This window comes from Myotis daubentonii, chromosome 6 (genome assembly GCF_963259705.1).
Source record: "Myotis daubentonii chromosome 6, mMyoDau2.1, whole genome shotgun sequence".
Lineage (NCBI taxonomy): Eukaryota > Metazoa > Chordata > Mammalia > Chiroptera > Vespertilionidae > Myotis > Myotis daubentonii.
The window spans coordinates 86,346,488-86,362,762 of record NC_081845.1 but is presented as its reverse complement, the minus strand read 5'-3'; the positions used below and the strand labels follow the sequence as shown (position 1 = coordinate 86,362,762).

The 16,275-nt window shown below is 45.6% G+C and overlaps 1 protein-coding gene across 2 annotated transcripts in view; it reads left to right on the top strand.

Moving 5' to 3' along the window:
* BICRAL (BICRA like chromatin remodeling complex associated protein) overlaps window positions 1–16,275 on the top strand; it is a 107,985-nt gene that overhangs the window by 28,834 nt on the left and 62,876 nt on the right. The gene's annotated exons all lie outside the window — the stretch shown is intronic.

Sequence of the window (16,275 nt, the reverse complement as noted above, 5' to 3'; positions counted from 1 at the left end):
GGGCGGCGGGGAGGAAAATCAGCCCCAATCTCCTCCCCTCGGCTCCCCCCTCAGCGCCCGTCTCCCTCGGAAGCTCCGGGGTGTGGATCGCATTTTCTTTCTTCTCGGCAAAATGGACCCCGCGCCGCGGCCGGGGGAGGGCGAGGGCGGCGGCGGGGAGGGTCGCGTGGCGCCCCGGCTTCCTCTCGCCGCCGGGCGGGCGGGCGGGCGGCCGCGGGGAAGGGCCGGCGGCGCTGGGAGAGCTCGGGCTGCCCGGCTCCCCGGGCCCGTTTCCCGGCCTTTCCCCGCCGCCCCGAGCGCCGCCAGCCCCGCGCCGGCCACCAGCCCGCGGCCGGGCCGGGCGCCTCCTGCGGGGACCGCGGCGGCCGGAGCGGGGAGCCCGGCGGCCCCCGGGGGCCGAGAGGGCGCGGGCCGGCCCCCGAGGCGCCCCGAGCGCGGGGTCTGGCGCGGGGCGGCGGCGGCGGTTGGAGGTGCTAAGATGGCGCTGGGCCTGGCCGGTCGCCAGGGCTGGTGGCGCAGTTGCTCCGCGGGCGCCATCTTCCCCGGCGGCGCGGGCGGCGGCCTCGGTGGGCACCTGGCCGGCCCGGGGCCGCGGGCTCGGGGCAGCCGCGCTCCGGGGGCCGGGCCTGCGTGGCTGTCCCTCCCCGGGCCCCCGGCCCCGAGGCCGCCCGCCTCGCACCGCCGCGGGTGACGCCCGGCGGCCGCTGGGTCCCTCCCGGGCCCGCTCCCCGCGGCCGGCACCGCTAGGCCCGGTCTCCCCCCGGCCGGGCTCCGGCGCTGAGCCGCCGCCTCCTCCTTCGGGGCCGGTGACGGCTGCGAGCGGGGCGGCCCGGTTACCGCGCAGCCCGGGGCCGTGTCGGCCGGCCCAGTGCGGGTTCCGGCGACTCCGGTCGGTGTGTGTTTGGCTGCTGTTAGAACCGCCTGGAGGGACGGTTATCCGCCATCGCACTGGGCCGGAGCGGGTCCGCGATGGGAAACTTCTGCTGGCTTTGCTGTTGGCTCTTCCCACCCGCCCGGAATGAAGCGCCGGAGACCTCCCTCCGCTCCCTTCCTCTCAAATCCATAGGAATATTAAATATGCCCTGACTCGGTTCTCAACCGGTGGGTCGCGACCCTTTGGGGGTCGACCGGGTCGCCTAAGGCCATCGGAAAACACATCTATAATTGCATATTGTTTTTGTGATTAATCACCATGCCTTAATTATGTTCAATTTGTAACAATGAAAATACATCCGGCATATCAGATCTTTACATGACGATCCATAGCAGTAGCAACATTGCAGTTATGAAGTAGCCACGAAAATAATGTTATGGTTGGGGGTCACCACCACATGAGGGACTGTGTTAAAGGGCCGCGGCGTGAGGAAGGTTGAGAACCGAACCGCTGCCTTGGACGGAGCCCCGGCTGAGGGGGGAGGATGGGACTGGGTACCTTGCTGCGGGAAGGGTGAGTGGGAGGAGGAGGAAGGTGTTGAGCTTTGCTCTCTGGAGGAGCCCACAGGGATGGAAAGCAGATAGGTCATTTCCAGTGGATGAAAGTAACAGTGGCAACCAGTGTGTCCTTCACCATACGGTCTAGCCTTCCGAGCTGTGCTCGCTGCTGTGTTTAATTCCTGTTTATCCTGTCAGCCCAGCAATAATGGTTTTATTCCCTGTTTACCAGGTAGAATTGACATTGGATTCAAAAAGCCAGTGTTGTTGGCTCTGCACCTATGGTGTCCACATCGGAGCAATAGAATCCACTGGGGGTCGGGGGCTGGGCGGGCGGAGGGCGGGGGGCAGAGAATAGAATCCACTGGGGAGATGTTTTGAAAGAGATTTGCAACATCACCCCTTCATTTGTTAGGGCCATTGGTTTCTTTCCCAAAGGTCCAATGGGTTAAATAACCTGAGTTTTAAGCTGATTCTTCGTTTTCCAACTTCTTGATACCCCCAACTCCCTCCGATTTTGAAATTCTGGACACCCCCCCCCCCCCCCCACACACACACCTCCTGCATCTGAATAGGCCGCGGTCAGTGTTAGGACAAAGCTCTCCAGGTGACTCCGGTGCCACGGACACGCATGCAGAGCCGCACTGCACTGTGTTGCTGGCTCTTGTAATTGGACCATGAGACTTGGTCCATATCATTCTGAGTTTCAGCAGTTTATTGCATCACTCTCATTTTTATTTTTCTCCTGTAGCTGCCATTTATCAAAGTGTCAAAACTGTTTTCTTACAGAAAGGTGGCTTAGGTGTATCCTGTGACTTTACAATCTCAGTACATTTTTAAAAGCCTGTCTCATTCTAGTGCAGTGATGGCGAACCTTTTGAGCTCGGCATGTCAGCATTTTGAAAAACCCTAACTTAACTCTGGTGCCGTGTCACATATAGAAATTTTTTGATATTTGCAACCATAGTAAAACAAAGACTTATATTTTTGATATTTATTTTATATATTTAAATGCCATTTAACAAAGAAAACTCAACCAAAAAAAAAAATGAGTTCGCGTGTCACCTCTGACACGCGTGTCATAGGTTCGCCATCACTGCTCTAGTGAGAAGTTAACAGACTTCTAGGTCTAGATGGGGCAGCTAGCTTAGTCAAGACAATTATGCAACAAAAATAGAGTTGAACGTGGGATTGATGAATTAGGAATAGGTTAGAAAAGATCCTAAAGTAAAAGCCTAGAGATGAATCCTTGGAAGAAAGGGGGTGTGTTTTCTGAATTTTGAGTTTTATCTTGTGGGTTTTGGTTGGGGAAGCAGGATGGAGAGATTATTCTAAACATGAGCCTGGCAAGCAGAGTGCGCTTGAAGCCACAGCCGCTCAGGAAGAGGCAGAGCCAGCGGTGACCACTAGCCAGCCTGACCAGAATGGGAGCAGTCAGTGATGAAATCATGAACTTCTCAGGATTGAGGACCACATGCTTATTTTGTGCTTTCCTTTCTTTATTCTCAGATCACTGTTGTGTTTAGTAATTGCTAGGGGAGATGGTCGAGAACTTTGACTTCTTAATGTAAAAATCATATGTCCACATTTTAAAGTGTCTGTAAGGAGCCGCTATTGAATACCTGTATCTTTGCCTCTGTGGCTTTCCTCCCCTTGCTTTTCATGGTTAATGCCAAAGTAATTATGTTCTTTGACTAAAATCCAAGGAAGCTTGAAAGGAAGGGAAATCTAAAATAAACCTGCTGAGGGACACAGTAGCTTCTTTATTTTAAAGTAGCCTTTAGTGGAATTCAAGACAGACAAGATCTCTGCCCTCAGGGAATTTACAGTACTGTGGGGGGAAACAGGAAATAAGTAAACAAATAATCAGGATAATCACAGATTAAGAAAAATTATTAGAAGTTAATAAGCTGGTGAATCTAAAGGAGTGCATTATGGGAATGACTGGCCAGTAGGAGTCAAGGAGCGTCCCTTTGAAGAGGTGACACTGAGTTGGGACTTGAAGCATGAGCTTGTGCTGGCCGCCTGGAAGCTGGAGAGACATTCCTGCCTGGGAACCAGTGCCAAGACCCGGAAGGCGCAGCAGTCATGGGTGTTAGGAGCAGGAGGAGTAAGATGGCGTTGGAGAGATCCCTCAGGGCCTCTTGTGTTAGGCAGAACAGGGCTTGGGGTTTTATTTTAATGAGAATGAGAAGCTTTCGAAGGGCTTTAATTGGGGCAGTGATGTGTTTTCCTTTTTAAAGATCACTGGCTGCTGTGAAGCGAGAGAGGAAGCAGGGAGGCTATTGGAATCGCTCTTGGTTGATGGTATCTTAGCAAGTGCAGTGGCGGTGGAGATGGAGCAGAGTAGATCTTGGGTTCAGATATTTTGGGGGTGGAGTCAGAAGTATTTACTGAATGGGTTGTGATTCTGGCCTAAACCTTGGGGGCTGATGGTGCCATTTGCTGGTTGAAGACTGGAAGAGGAACAGGCTGGGTGGGGGTGAGGGTCGGGGAGACAAGAATTCTGTGCTGAACTTGTAATGTTTTTTAAATATTTGTGAGACATCCAAGTGAAAAGTCAAGTAGGCAGTACATACTCAAGTGGAGCTGAGAGGAGTTCCGGTAACTTTTGGGACTCGGTAGCATGCACATGGTTCAGGACGTCATGGAACTGGTTGAGAGGATTTGTGATCATAGAGGCCTTAAGATCAAGCTATAACACTTCAGTGGCTAAAGGAGACTGAGAAGGTCCGGCCATTAAAGTGGGAGAGTGAGTTACCCTTTCAAGAAAGGGGCTGGTCCCTCTGCCAAATGCTGCTGAGAAGTTAACCAGTGAGGACAGAGAAATGCCCGTGTGGGTTTGGCCACGTGGACGTGGACATGGCTGTTTTGACAAGTAGCTTCACTGGCGTATGGGGTTGGGGTTGGAAGCTGGATTGGATCACATCGGGAGAAAGGGAAGTGAATGAGGACTGCCTGTTGAAGTTTTGTTGTAAAGTGAAGACAGAAACAGCACAGCAGTGATTGGGGAGAAGTGAGGTCAAAGAAGATCTTTAAAAACATTGATGGGACATAGAAGAGCATATTCAAATGGGCTAATGAGAATAGCCAGTAGGGAGAGACTAAGGCAGAAGAGAGATAAGACTACCAAAAGAGCAGACTTCTTTTTTCTTTTTTTAAAAATATATTTTTATTGAGAGGAAGGGAGAGGGGGGGAGAGAGAGAAACATAAATGATGAGAGAGAACCATTGATTTGGCTGCCTCCTGCACACCCCATACTGGGGATCAAGCCCACAACCTGAGCATGGGCCCCGAGGGAATCGAACCATGACCTCCTGGTTCATAGGTGACACCCAACTACTGAGCAGAATTCTTGGGAAGGTGAGAAGGAATTCAAAACACAAGAGGAGGGTCTGCCTTTGGTGGGAGCAGGAAGACTTGCAGTAGCAAGAGAGAAGGCAGAGAATGTGGACACAAATGCAGGACTTATGAATTGCAAGTCGAATATATGGTTTCTGTTTTCTTAGTGAAGTCTGGGGCAAGGCTAGCAACTTACAGGAAGAAGGGGTGGGATGGTTTGAGGTGAGAAGGACACCTCACCTGGGACAGCAGGACAGTGAACTCACTGGAAACTGAGGTAGGATTGCTGGGCATTTTTGAATGCCCGGCTGTGGTTTGGGTCTGAATTTAAGGTGAAACCAATCAACATGTTAATACATGGTTTTCTGCCAGCACCATTCAGCTGTTAGGAAGGAAACAGCTGGCAGGTGATCAGTTCAACCAAGAGTGGCGTTTTGCCTCCCAGGTGTGACAGGAAGAGAGGAGATGGGACATGGAGGTTGGTTGCAGTGGTGAACCCTGGAATGCTAGCCAGGAAGCAAAGTAAGAGGAGCTAAGGGGGTGGAGCCATGTATCCTCACCATGAAAATCATTCTTGGTTGAAAATCAGTTAATGGGCACAGAATTTCAGTTTGGGATGATGAGAAAGTTCTGGAGCTGGATAGTGGCAACAGTCGCCCAGCAATGTGAATTTAATGCCACTGACCTGTACACTTAAATATGGTAAATCTTGTTTGCATATTTTACCACAGTAAAAAAAATAACATGTGAACATTGTGGCAGGTACATGTTATTTCCACACTGCCTTGGGCTATTTGCAAAGTACTATATTTTCTAGGGAAGAAAGTAGCCTTAGAAATCAAATCTCAACTTACTGAGACTAAAGAGGCACTATTCCCTCATATCATGGTCCCAAACTTGAGTGTGGGTTGGGGCCCAGGAATCTTACATTATTTGTTTCTCTGTTCACTGATTTTAGGCCTTTAGCATAGCATTTTAAACAAGCTGGGCACTCAGTACACATTTGCTGACTAAATACTGGAGAACGCAGGTAGAGTAGAATGATGGGAACCAAAGGGAAACAGGTTCTAGACTAGAGACAGGTGGAGGCCAACAATGTCTTATCCCATTAGAGGGCTGTGTGAGCAAAAGAATAAGCAAGACCATTTGATGTGATTGTTTTCAGCATTTGACATTCTGATCTCTGCAGGTGATGAGAAAAATCAAAATATTTGGGGAGTGGAGAGAGAAGTATTTTTTTTCCCTTTTTTAAAGTTGAATTTATTGGGGTGATAATGGTTAATAAAATCATATAGGTTTCAGGGGTACAATGGAAATGAGCATTGGGAAATCACTTTTTAAAGATTCAAACAAGTGGGAGTGTGTGGCACTCTTAACCTCCCTTTTCCATTCTTTCCTCTGCAACTGCTGTCATTTGTGAGGTTCCTCTGTCCTCCAGTTAGTTGTCTACAGGCTACGTAATAGTAACGTGCAATTAGAGGCCAGGAGATGGGTAGATGAAAGGACTCAGAACAGATGTCTACAGTCTTCACTGAGAAGATAGCAAGGGCATATGTCAGGGCAAAGGCAAAAGTTTTGAGTTTAAGGAAGGAGGAGTAAATTTGCAGAATGTATCAGATGCGGGGGAAATGGATAAAAGAAACGGCCCTTAGCTGTGATGAGGCAGTGTGAACCGGTAGCACCACATCCATCTATCTGCATGAAACTTCTCACGTTATTAAGGGGGAGGTACCGTCGGCGAGGGGCTGGCAGAAAGTGGTTCAACAAGTGTGGCGAGTGGGAGGGCTCACAGAAAAAGAATGAGTGTGGATTTAAAGGCAAGCCCTACATTGGAAACCTTGTAGGTAGTATCTTGCTGAACGGGGATGGAGCCCAGGATGTGGCTCTGCCGGGGCGGCTGGCCCGTTTGGAGTGCAGTTCCAGAGGTGGGAGGTTGTTAACATATGTCAGTGATGGCGAACCTATGACACGCGTGTCAGAGGAGACACGCGAACTCATTTTTTGGGGTTGATTTTTCTTTGTTAAATGGCATTTAAATATATAAAATAAATATCAAAAATATACGTCTTTGTTTTACTATGGCTGCAAAGATCAAAAAATTTCTCTATGTGACACGGCACCAGAGGGAAGTTAGGGTTTTTCAAAATGCTGACACGCCGAGCTCAGAAGGTTCGCCATCGCTGACATATGTAGTAAGGGAAGGTGAATGAAAGAGCCTTGGGGAGAAGCCGCTGGGGCTGGGATCTGTTTTCCTTGCCTCCTCCTCCTCCGTACTTCGGTTCCGGAAAAGGCCCTGAGACCTCCCTGCGCAGGTCCCCTATCCTAACCAGCTTTAATGTGTATCGCTGTGATGTTTAAGTTATCAATTTCTTTTAAATAAAGTTGTAAAGTTGAACATTTTCTGTTTTTGTGGGTTCTTTGACTATCTTGAAAACACAAACACTTATATTACCTGAATAAAAACCCTAAGTGTGTGGGAATGAGGTAGGAAAGGTATTGCCTTTCTAGAAAAGGCTTATTTCAGCTCAGCAAAATCCAGGATGCTTCACTGTCATCGGCAATTAAACTTTGTGTCCTAACCTGTGGTTGAAACCATTTCACAAGGAAAGCAAAATAGGGGAAAGAGAAATAATATTTGTTAAACCTTAATATTATTTCAAGCATTAATGGGTTTAATACTATTAAATTCTCATAACAACTTTGTAGATTGGTCTTGTCTTCGTTTTCTAGATAATAAAACAGGTTTAGAAAGGATAACTTGCTCAAGATTACATTATTGTGGGGCAGAGGTGGAATTTGAATATATACCTCAGACCCATGCATCATACACTTTGCCACTGGTGTTAATCCCATGTATAAATTTAATCTACAAATAACTGCCTACCAGGTAAACAAACATTTTGAGGTCTTAAAATTGGATAACCTTTGTTTCAATAGGAGGAACAGGGAAAAGTAGTGATTTAATGGCTAAATAAAAATTGTGACCAAAAAAACCCTAATCTCTTAGGTGGATAGTCAAATTTTATGTCAAAGCAGTTATTCTGCCCCTTCTGCAGATAATTCAGTTTTTATTTGCATAATATGGCGAGTCAAACTTGGGGACCATTGTAGCTCCATCTTTGGTAGCAATCATGGATTATGAGTCGTATCTTTCACTTAAAAAATCTTAATTGGAAGAGACTCTAAAATAAGACCTTTAAGATTGATACTGCATAGCTCATGTTATCCTTTTGTTTTAAATACTGTCGATATAAGCACAGTAATCATGGTACAGATTTGGGAGGAAAGTACTTGAAATATACTGTAATTTGCTTTAAAGAAACGTTATTTTTAAGAGGCCATATTGTAGGTTGAATATAAGGCATATTTACTCAGTTGTGGCCAGTAAGACAACATGTCAAAATGAATAATTTTTTTTTTACTCTACAAGAAAGCTTAGCCTTGATGGGCAACAGTAGTAAAAGGTCTAGACACATTCTCACTGAGGATCCTTGAGTTCACTTGGGCTGACTTAGATCTTGAGTATCATGGCGCTTACTGAACAGCCTGAGCTAGTTCTTCACGCCAGGCTGCAAGAACGAACTTGAATTTTCCTCCTTGCCCAGTGAGAACCAACCTTTTCACCACTTACTAGTGGTAAGCCTAATTTAGGGAGATGAAGAATTTCAAAATCTTGTGGGAAGTGTATTGGAGAAAATTTCAAAATTTGTTATGGGGACTTAAATATTTTGAATGTGAGTAAGGAGTGCTGGGTCAGCTATTGTATGTATTGAAATCAACCATCTTTAAAAGTTGCAGTACAGTTTATTTTTTTAATCTTATGCCAATATTTATCATACAGAAGCAGAGGTAAATATTTTGATACAGAGAAGAAATTCACAATATGGCCACTAGATGAAAACAAGGACATTCAGACCTTTAAGTTTAGACACAGACACGGTGGAAAATAGATGCTGCTCCAGCAGGAACCAACATTCTTCAGCTCCCATGCTTGCAGTGTATTTTAGATAGGACTTCTTTTATGGTAATTTTTTTTAAAAAGACAAATCAATTTATCTGATTTCTTGGTTAATTTTTTATTATAGAATTAGTATTCAGCATTCCTTAGAAAATATTTTATAGTGTTTGAGCCATCCCATCAGTGGATTTTTAGCAATAATGTTTTTTGCTTTTTATTGAATTTATTGGGGTGACACTGGTTAACAAAATTATACAGATTTCAGGTGCACAATTCCACAACACATCATCTGTATTGTGTGTTCACCCCAAGTCAAGTCTCCTATCACCATTGATCCCCCCATAAGCTTCTCCTCTTCTCCCAACCCCACCCCCCACAATCCTCACACTGTTGTCTTGTCCATGAGTTTTTTCGCTTTTTCTCAATCCCCCTATCCCAGTGGTCGGCAAACGGCGGCTCGCGAGCCACATGTGGCTCTTTGGCCCCTTGAGTGTGGCCACGAAGTTTCAGTCGCACTGTATGTGCACGCCCGCACATGGTATTTTGTGGAAGAGCCACACTCAAGGGGCCGCAGTTGGCCGATCACTGCCCTATCCCTTAGCAATAATTTTTAAAGCCTTAAGTATTTCCCCTGAATTAAAAAGAAAAGCTTTATTTGTTGACAGTTTTAGTACAATGTACATGAAAGTTTATAAATATAAAATAACTTAGAGTAGTTTATAATTTACTCTTTTCAGAAATCATTTCTTTTTTAAATATGTTTTTATTGATTTCAGAGAGAGGGAGGGAGAGTGAGAGAGAGAAACATCAATGTGAGAGAGAGACATTGATTGGTTGCCTCTTGCACATGCCCCAACCAGGGCAGGGGATTGAGCCTGCAACTGAGGTACCTGCCCTTAACCAGATTCGGACCTGAGACCCTTTAGTTTGTGGGCCCAACTCTCTGTCCACTGAGTCAAACCAACCGCCTATGGCCAGAAATCATTTTTTTAAATATATTTTATTGATTTTTTTACAGAGAGGAAGGGAGAGGGATACCGCCTAGGGCCAGAAATCATTTTTTTAAATATATTTTATTGATTTTTTTACAGAGAGGAAGGGAGAGGGATACCGCCTAGGGCCAGAAATCATTTTTTTAAATATATTTTATTGATTTTTTTACAGAGAGGAAGGGAGAGGGATAGAGAACTAGAAACATTGATGAGAGAGAAACATCGATCAGCTGCCTCCTGCACACCCCCAACTGGTTATGTGCCCGCAACCAAGGCACATGCCCTTGACCGGAATCAAACCTGGGACCCTTGAGTCCGCAGGCCGACGCTCTATCCACTGAGCCAAACCGATTAGGGCCAGAAATCATTTCTTAATAAATAATAGAAATAGAGAAAGCTGAATGCCATTTTGAGAGATTAAATTTAAAATATTATATTAGAGTTTGGCAAACAAAGGTATTAATATGAATTTAGACAACTAATGGGAATTTCAAGGGGGAATGCCCAGTCTTGGAAGGAAATACTTAGGCATGTAAAATGGACATTGTGCTGCACAAACTACTACTGCACACCAGAGAAAATGAGTTTACCTTTTTTATGATATTTTATGAGTACTAATATATCACTGCACATTCTTTTTTTTCTTTTTTTGTAATTGTTTTATTGCTTAAAGTATTACAAAGAGTATTACATATGTCTCCTTTTTCCCCCCCGCCCTTGACAATCCCCTGGCCTCCCCTACCCCCCAGTGTCTTGTATCCATTGGTTATGCTTATATGCATGTATACAAGTCCTTCGGTTGATCTCTTACCCCCACTCCTGCCCCCCAACCCTCCCCAGCCTTCCCGCTGTAGTTTGACAGTTTGTTCAAGGCACTGTGGTACAAGTGAGAGCAAAGGAGAGACAGTCTTTGTATGAATGATAGATGGATGCTTGAGGCCATCCATCCGTCATTCATACAGCAAGTACTGTTGAGCACTGAATGTGTGCCAGGTGCCACTCTAGGCTCTAGGATGCCTCAGTAAATGAGAGACCAAGGCCCTATTTTCACGGGAAGACAGACAGTAACCCTAGGTAACTTTGTAGTAAGTTACAGGGGAAAATAAAGCAGGATAAGGAAGATGTGGGGTGCTGGGGGTGGGAAGGTGGTCATGGTAGGTCATGATCATCTGAGCAGAGACGAAGAAAGTAGGGGTGAGCTTGAGGCTATCCAAAGGAACAACATTCCAGGCAGAGCAGCCAGTGCAAAGGGCCTGAGACATGAGCATGCCTGGTGAGGTCAGGGCATGGCAAGTCAGCCAGGGCTAGAACTAGAGAGGTCAGAAAGGCGGGGGTAGGACACATTTGTGTAGGGCTTCACGTAGAAAAGGGTTTTTTAAAAGATTTTTTTATTGATGTTTAGAAAGAGAGGAAAGGAGAGGGAGAAAGAAACATCAATGCAAGTGCAAAACATCGATCGCTGCCTCCTGCACTCTGCCTACCACTACCTACCAGGGATTGAGCCCGAAACCCAGGCATGTGCTCTGACCTCGAATCGAACCAGCAACCTTTCAGTACATGGGATGACACTCAACCAATGGAGCCACACCCGCCAGGGCTAGAAAAGGATTTGGGTTTTTACCATGAGGGAAATGGGGATACACTGGAGGGTTTCGACTTGTGTTTTAAAGAAATTACTCTGGAAGCTGGGTTGAGAATAGATTGTAGGGAGTAAAAGAATAAAAGCAGAGAAACCAGATGGGAGATGATAGCTTGGAGTGGGAAGATGGTGGTGGTTGTATGTGGTTGAAATGTGGATCTATTTTGAAAGTATAGTCAATGGCATTTAAAAAAAAATGTAATCCTCACCTGAGGATATTCTTTATTGATTTTATAGAGGAAGGGGGACGGAGGGAGAGAGGGAGAAACATCAGTCAGTTGCCTCCTCTTCATACCCTGACCAGGAACCGAACCTGAAACCCTTTTGGTGTACGGGCTGATGCTCTAACGAACCAAGCCTCCATGGCATTTCTTGATGGATGGGGTTTGGGGCATAAGAGAATGAGCAGTCAAGGGATACATCTAGGAAATGGAATTTGAATCGAAGCCCAAAGGAATGGGTTGAAAAGGAGATAGCAATAAGCAGAGGAATTAGGTCAGAAAGAACTAAATTAGGTGAGGAGTGTATGAGGGGGGTAAGACAGTGAGGAAGTGTCTTTGGATGGAGTGAGAAGTATAAGGAGGGAGGAAAAGTAAAGGAAGGCTGGGAAGGGACACTGGGATCAGTTTGTGAAACGCTCTAAATGCAAGGCCAAAGTATTTGAAATTGTCCCTCACTTACTAACAGATCATAAAGGTTTTCAAGCAAGGCAGTGATTTGACTTAAAAAGAAAGAAGCATTGGAGTTAATAGCTTTGAAACCAGACTGACCTGAGTTCCCATCCTCGTTCTTCTTGCTGTGCTGCCTCTGAGGCAGTGTGCCTCAGTTTCTTCGTCTGGATTGAGATTTACCTTGCAAAGGGAGTTGGTAAGAATTAAGTGAGGTCATGCATATAAAATATAAACGTAGCGCTTTACCTATTTGGGTCTTGACTATCACTTAAAAATTATCACTGTTATAAAAAAGTAATATTAAAGCAGTGTTTAATTATACTTAGTCTGCTAACAGTGAATGAATGAATGGCCCCCTTAGAAAATAAAATAAACTGCCCTAGCCAGTTTGGCTCTGTGGATAGAGTGTCGGCCTGCAGACTGAAGGGTCTCAGGTTCGATTCCGGTCAAGGGCACATGCCCAGGTTTTGAGTTTGATCCCCAGTAGGGGGTGTGCAGGAGACAGCTGATCAATGATTCCTGTCTCTCTCCCTCTCCCTTCCTGTCTGAAATCAATAAAAATATATTTTAAAAATAAAATAAACTATTTAGTCTAAAGTGAACTAAATTCTTACCTGGCCAGTCTGTCTCAGTGGTTGAACGTCTGACCATGCACCAAGAGGTCACCAGTTCCAATTCCTGGTCAGGGCACATGCCCAGGTTGAGGGCTCGATCCTGCTGGGGACATGCAGGAGGCAGCCAGTTGATGGTTCTCATTGATGTTTCTCTCTCCCCCTCTCCCTTCCTCTCTCCCTAAAAAATCAACAAAAGCATATTAAAAAAAATAAAGTGAACTCTTCTTGTCAGCCAGTATTTCCTTCCAGGACTGGGCATGCCCCTTGAAATTCTTGTTAGTTGTCCAGTAGTAGTTTTATCATAACAGCAAGGAATGTAACACAGAGTTTCCCCCCAACAACGTATTTAGAGATCAAGTCTAACAGATTCCCCTCTTATATTCCCAGTTTAGAACAGAAAAGGCTCTGAGATATTTAGCAGTAGAAACCTGATGTCACTTTAAAACCCAGTTTCCAAAAATTAACCCAGTGTTTTTTCCTGGTAAACACTGTTCAGTAGAACACAGGTTTAGAAATTGCTTGGAAAGTGAAGAAAAATAGAGCATGGGCTTTGGTTTCATTTAAATATAAAACATACCTTAACAAATAAAAATATACTAAAGAAAAAGACTCAGAATGTTCCAAGGTATTAGTCTCTTCTAGCTGCTGTAACAAAATGCCATAGACCCAGTGGCTTAAACAGCAGAAATTTATTTTCTCACAGTTCTAGAGTCTGGGCAGTCCCAGATCTGGTGCCTGCCAATTCAGTTGCTGGGAAGGTCCTCTTCCTGCTTTGCAGACAGCAGCCTTCTCACCCATCCCTACATGAGCTCTGGTGTCTCTTCCTCTTCTTCTTTATTTTAAAATTAGAGGCCCAGATTCGTGCACCAGTGGGTTGCCTCGGCCTGGCCTGCACCGTCTTGCAATCCAGGACCCCTCGGGGGATGTTGGACTGCCGGTTTCAGCCCGATCCCACAGGCCAGGCCGAGGGACCCCACTGGTGCACGAATCCGTGCACCGGGCCTCTAGTGTGCATATAAGATCTTTGGTTAATCTCTTCCCGTCCTCCCCCTCTCCCCCCTTCCTTCTGAGATTCATCAGTCTGTTCCATGTTTCCATACCTGTGCATTGAACGTCTGCCCCTTGATGGTCAGTGCATGTCATAGCTACCGGTCAAATGGTTGCTTAGGTTTTTATATATCCTATATAATAAAAGGGTAATATGCAGATCTACCAAATGGCTGAATGACTGGTCACTGTGACGCACACAGACCACCAGGAGGTAGACGCTCAATGCAGGGGGAGCGCTGCTCAGCCAGAAGCCAGGCTGATGGCTGGAGAGCGCAGTGGCAGTAGTGGGAGCCTCTCCCACCTCTGTGGCAGTGCTAAGGATGTCCGAATGAATGAATGAATGAATGAATAAGTGAGTGGGGAGTGGGGAGCAGGCCTAAGCCGGCAGGAGGACATGCCCAAGGGGTCCCGGACTGCGAGAGGGCGTAGGCAGGGCTGAGGGGACACCCCTGCCCCAAGTGCACGGATTTTCATGCACCAGGCCTCTAGTATAGGTATATTTTTATTGATTTCAGAGCGAGGAAGGGAGAGACAGAAATATCAATGATGAGGGAATTATTGATTGGATGCCTCCTGCACGCCCCCACCTTGGATCAAGCCCATAACCTGGGCATGTACCCCAACCAGGAATTGAACTGTGACCTCCTGGTTCATGGGTTGATGCTCAACCACTGAGCCACACCAGCTGGGCTCTCTTTCTCTTATAAGAGCACCAGCCCTATTGGATGAGGGCCCTACCCTGTGACTACATTTAACTTTAATAACCTCCTAAAAACCTGTCTCCAAAGACAGCCACATTGGTAGTCAGGGTTTCAACATGAGTGTTGGAGGAGCACAATTTAGTCCATAGCAGCCACCTCTAGGCAATGGAATCATAAGTCATCTTCATTTTCTGCACATTTCTGTACTTGCCAAACTTTACGCAATTGAGGGTGTTGAGTGAAAAACACTTCTGGATTCTACTTATGTGAGGTACCAAGAGTAGTCAAATTCATAGTGACAGAAAAAGTAGAATGGTGATTTTTAGGGGTTGGGGAGAGGGAAGGGAAGAGTTAGTGTTTAATAGATATAAAGGTTCAGGTTTGCAAGATGAAAAGACTTATGGAGATGGACGGTGGTGATGGTCGCACAATAATGTGAATTACTTAATGCCACTGAAATGTGCACTTAAAAATGATTAAGATGGTGAATTTTATCACACACACATAAAAATTCCCAGCACCCCTTAAAAAAAATTCTAAAAAATACACAGCTTTTGGAGTTAGACCAGGTTTTAAGACCAGCTCTGTGTTGCTCTCGTGGTTCTCAAACTCGAGTGTGCATCAGAATCACCCAGAGGGCTTGTTTAACACTGAGCTCCTGATCCAGCAAGTCTGGGATGGGCCTGGGACTTGCATTTTCAACAAGCTCCCAGGTGGTTGGGGATCCCTGGTTTCCCTGTTTATTGAAATGGGTCTGTGAGCTGCTGTGAGGCTCTGTGAGTGCCTGATCCGGAAGCTCTTAGCTTTAGCTTCCTGTCCATTAGCAAAGAGTTGCCTTGCTTTTATTTTCAAATACTTTACTTTTGGATTTTCCCCCCTTGTAATTATGGTCATTTTATACAAACACGAAGAAATAACTTATTTTTAGAAACATTTATTAAAATCTTTAAATATGTAAGAGGCATGTAACATTAACTTACTTTCTTAGAAAATTATGATTATTTTAGTCTAATGGCTAGACTAGGGTTATCTTTGGAACTAATTTTAAATTTTTTTTCCTTTTCTAAACTAAATCTGTGTGTGTGTGTGTGGGGGGGGGGTGATGAGGGGCTATATTCTGGTGAAAATAAGAGTTATGGCAACTCCCTTCCCTCCAACCCTCTCCCATTAAAAATCCCACAAACAAAATCTCTGGGAAATCTTATATAAATAATTAGGGTAAATATTATTCACAGCTCGTTAACTGTTCTTAAATCTTCTTTAAGATTTCTACCTTGTGGCTATCCATAAGGCCTATAGCAAGGAGAAAACCTCTAGGTTGTGTTTTTCCTGAATTAAGTTCTATAAGTCTATCAAGTTGTACATATTATTTTCTTAGCATTAAAAAATCTCCTGCAGGCCTGACCTGTGGGGCTCAGTTGGTTGGAGTGTCATCCCATACACAAAAGGTGGCAGGTTCAATTCCCGGTCAAGACACATACCCAGGTTTTGGGTCCAATCCTGGGGCCTGGCTCGTGCAGGAGGCAGCCGATGTTTCTCTTCTCTCTCTGTCTCTCTCTCTTCTTCCCTCCCTCCCTCCCTCCCTCCCTCCCTCCCTCTAACATCAATTTAAAAACATCTTCCGCAGGCCCAGCTGGCATGGCTCAGTGGTTGAGTACACAGTTCAGTTCCTAGTCAGCGCACATGCCTGGGTTGCGGGCTCGATCCTCAGTGTGGAGGCAGCCAATGAATGATTCTCTTTCATCATTGATTTCTATTTCTCTCCCCCTGTCCTTCCTCTCTTAAATCAATAAAAACTATATTTAAAAAAATCTCCCACAAAAATTCAGGGGGGAAAAAGTTCTCTAAGTCTGTAGACCTGAACTGTCCAATATGG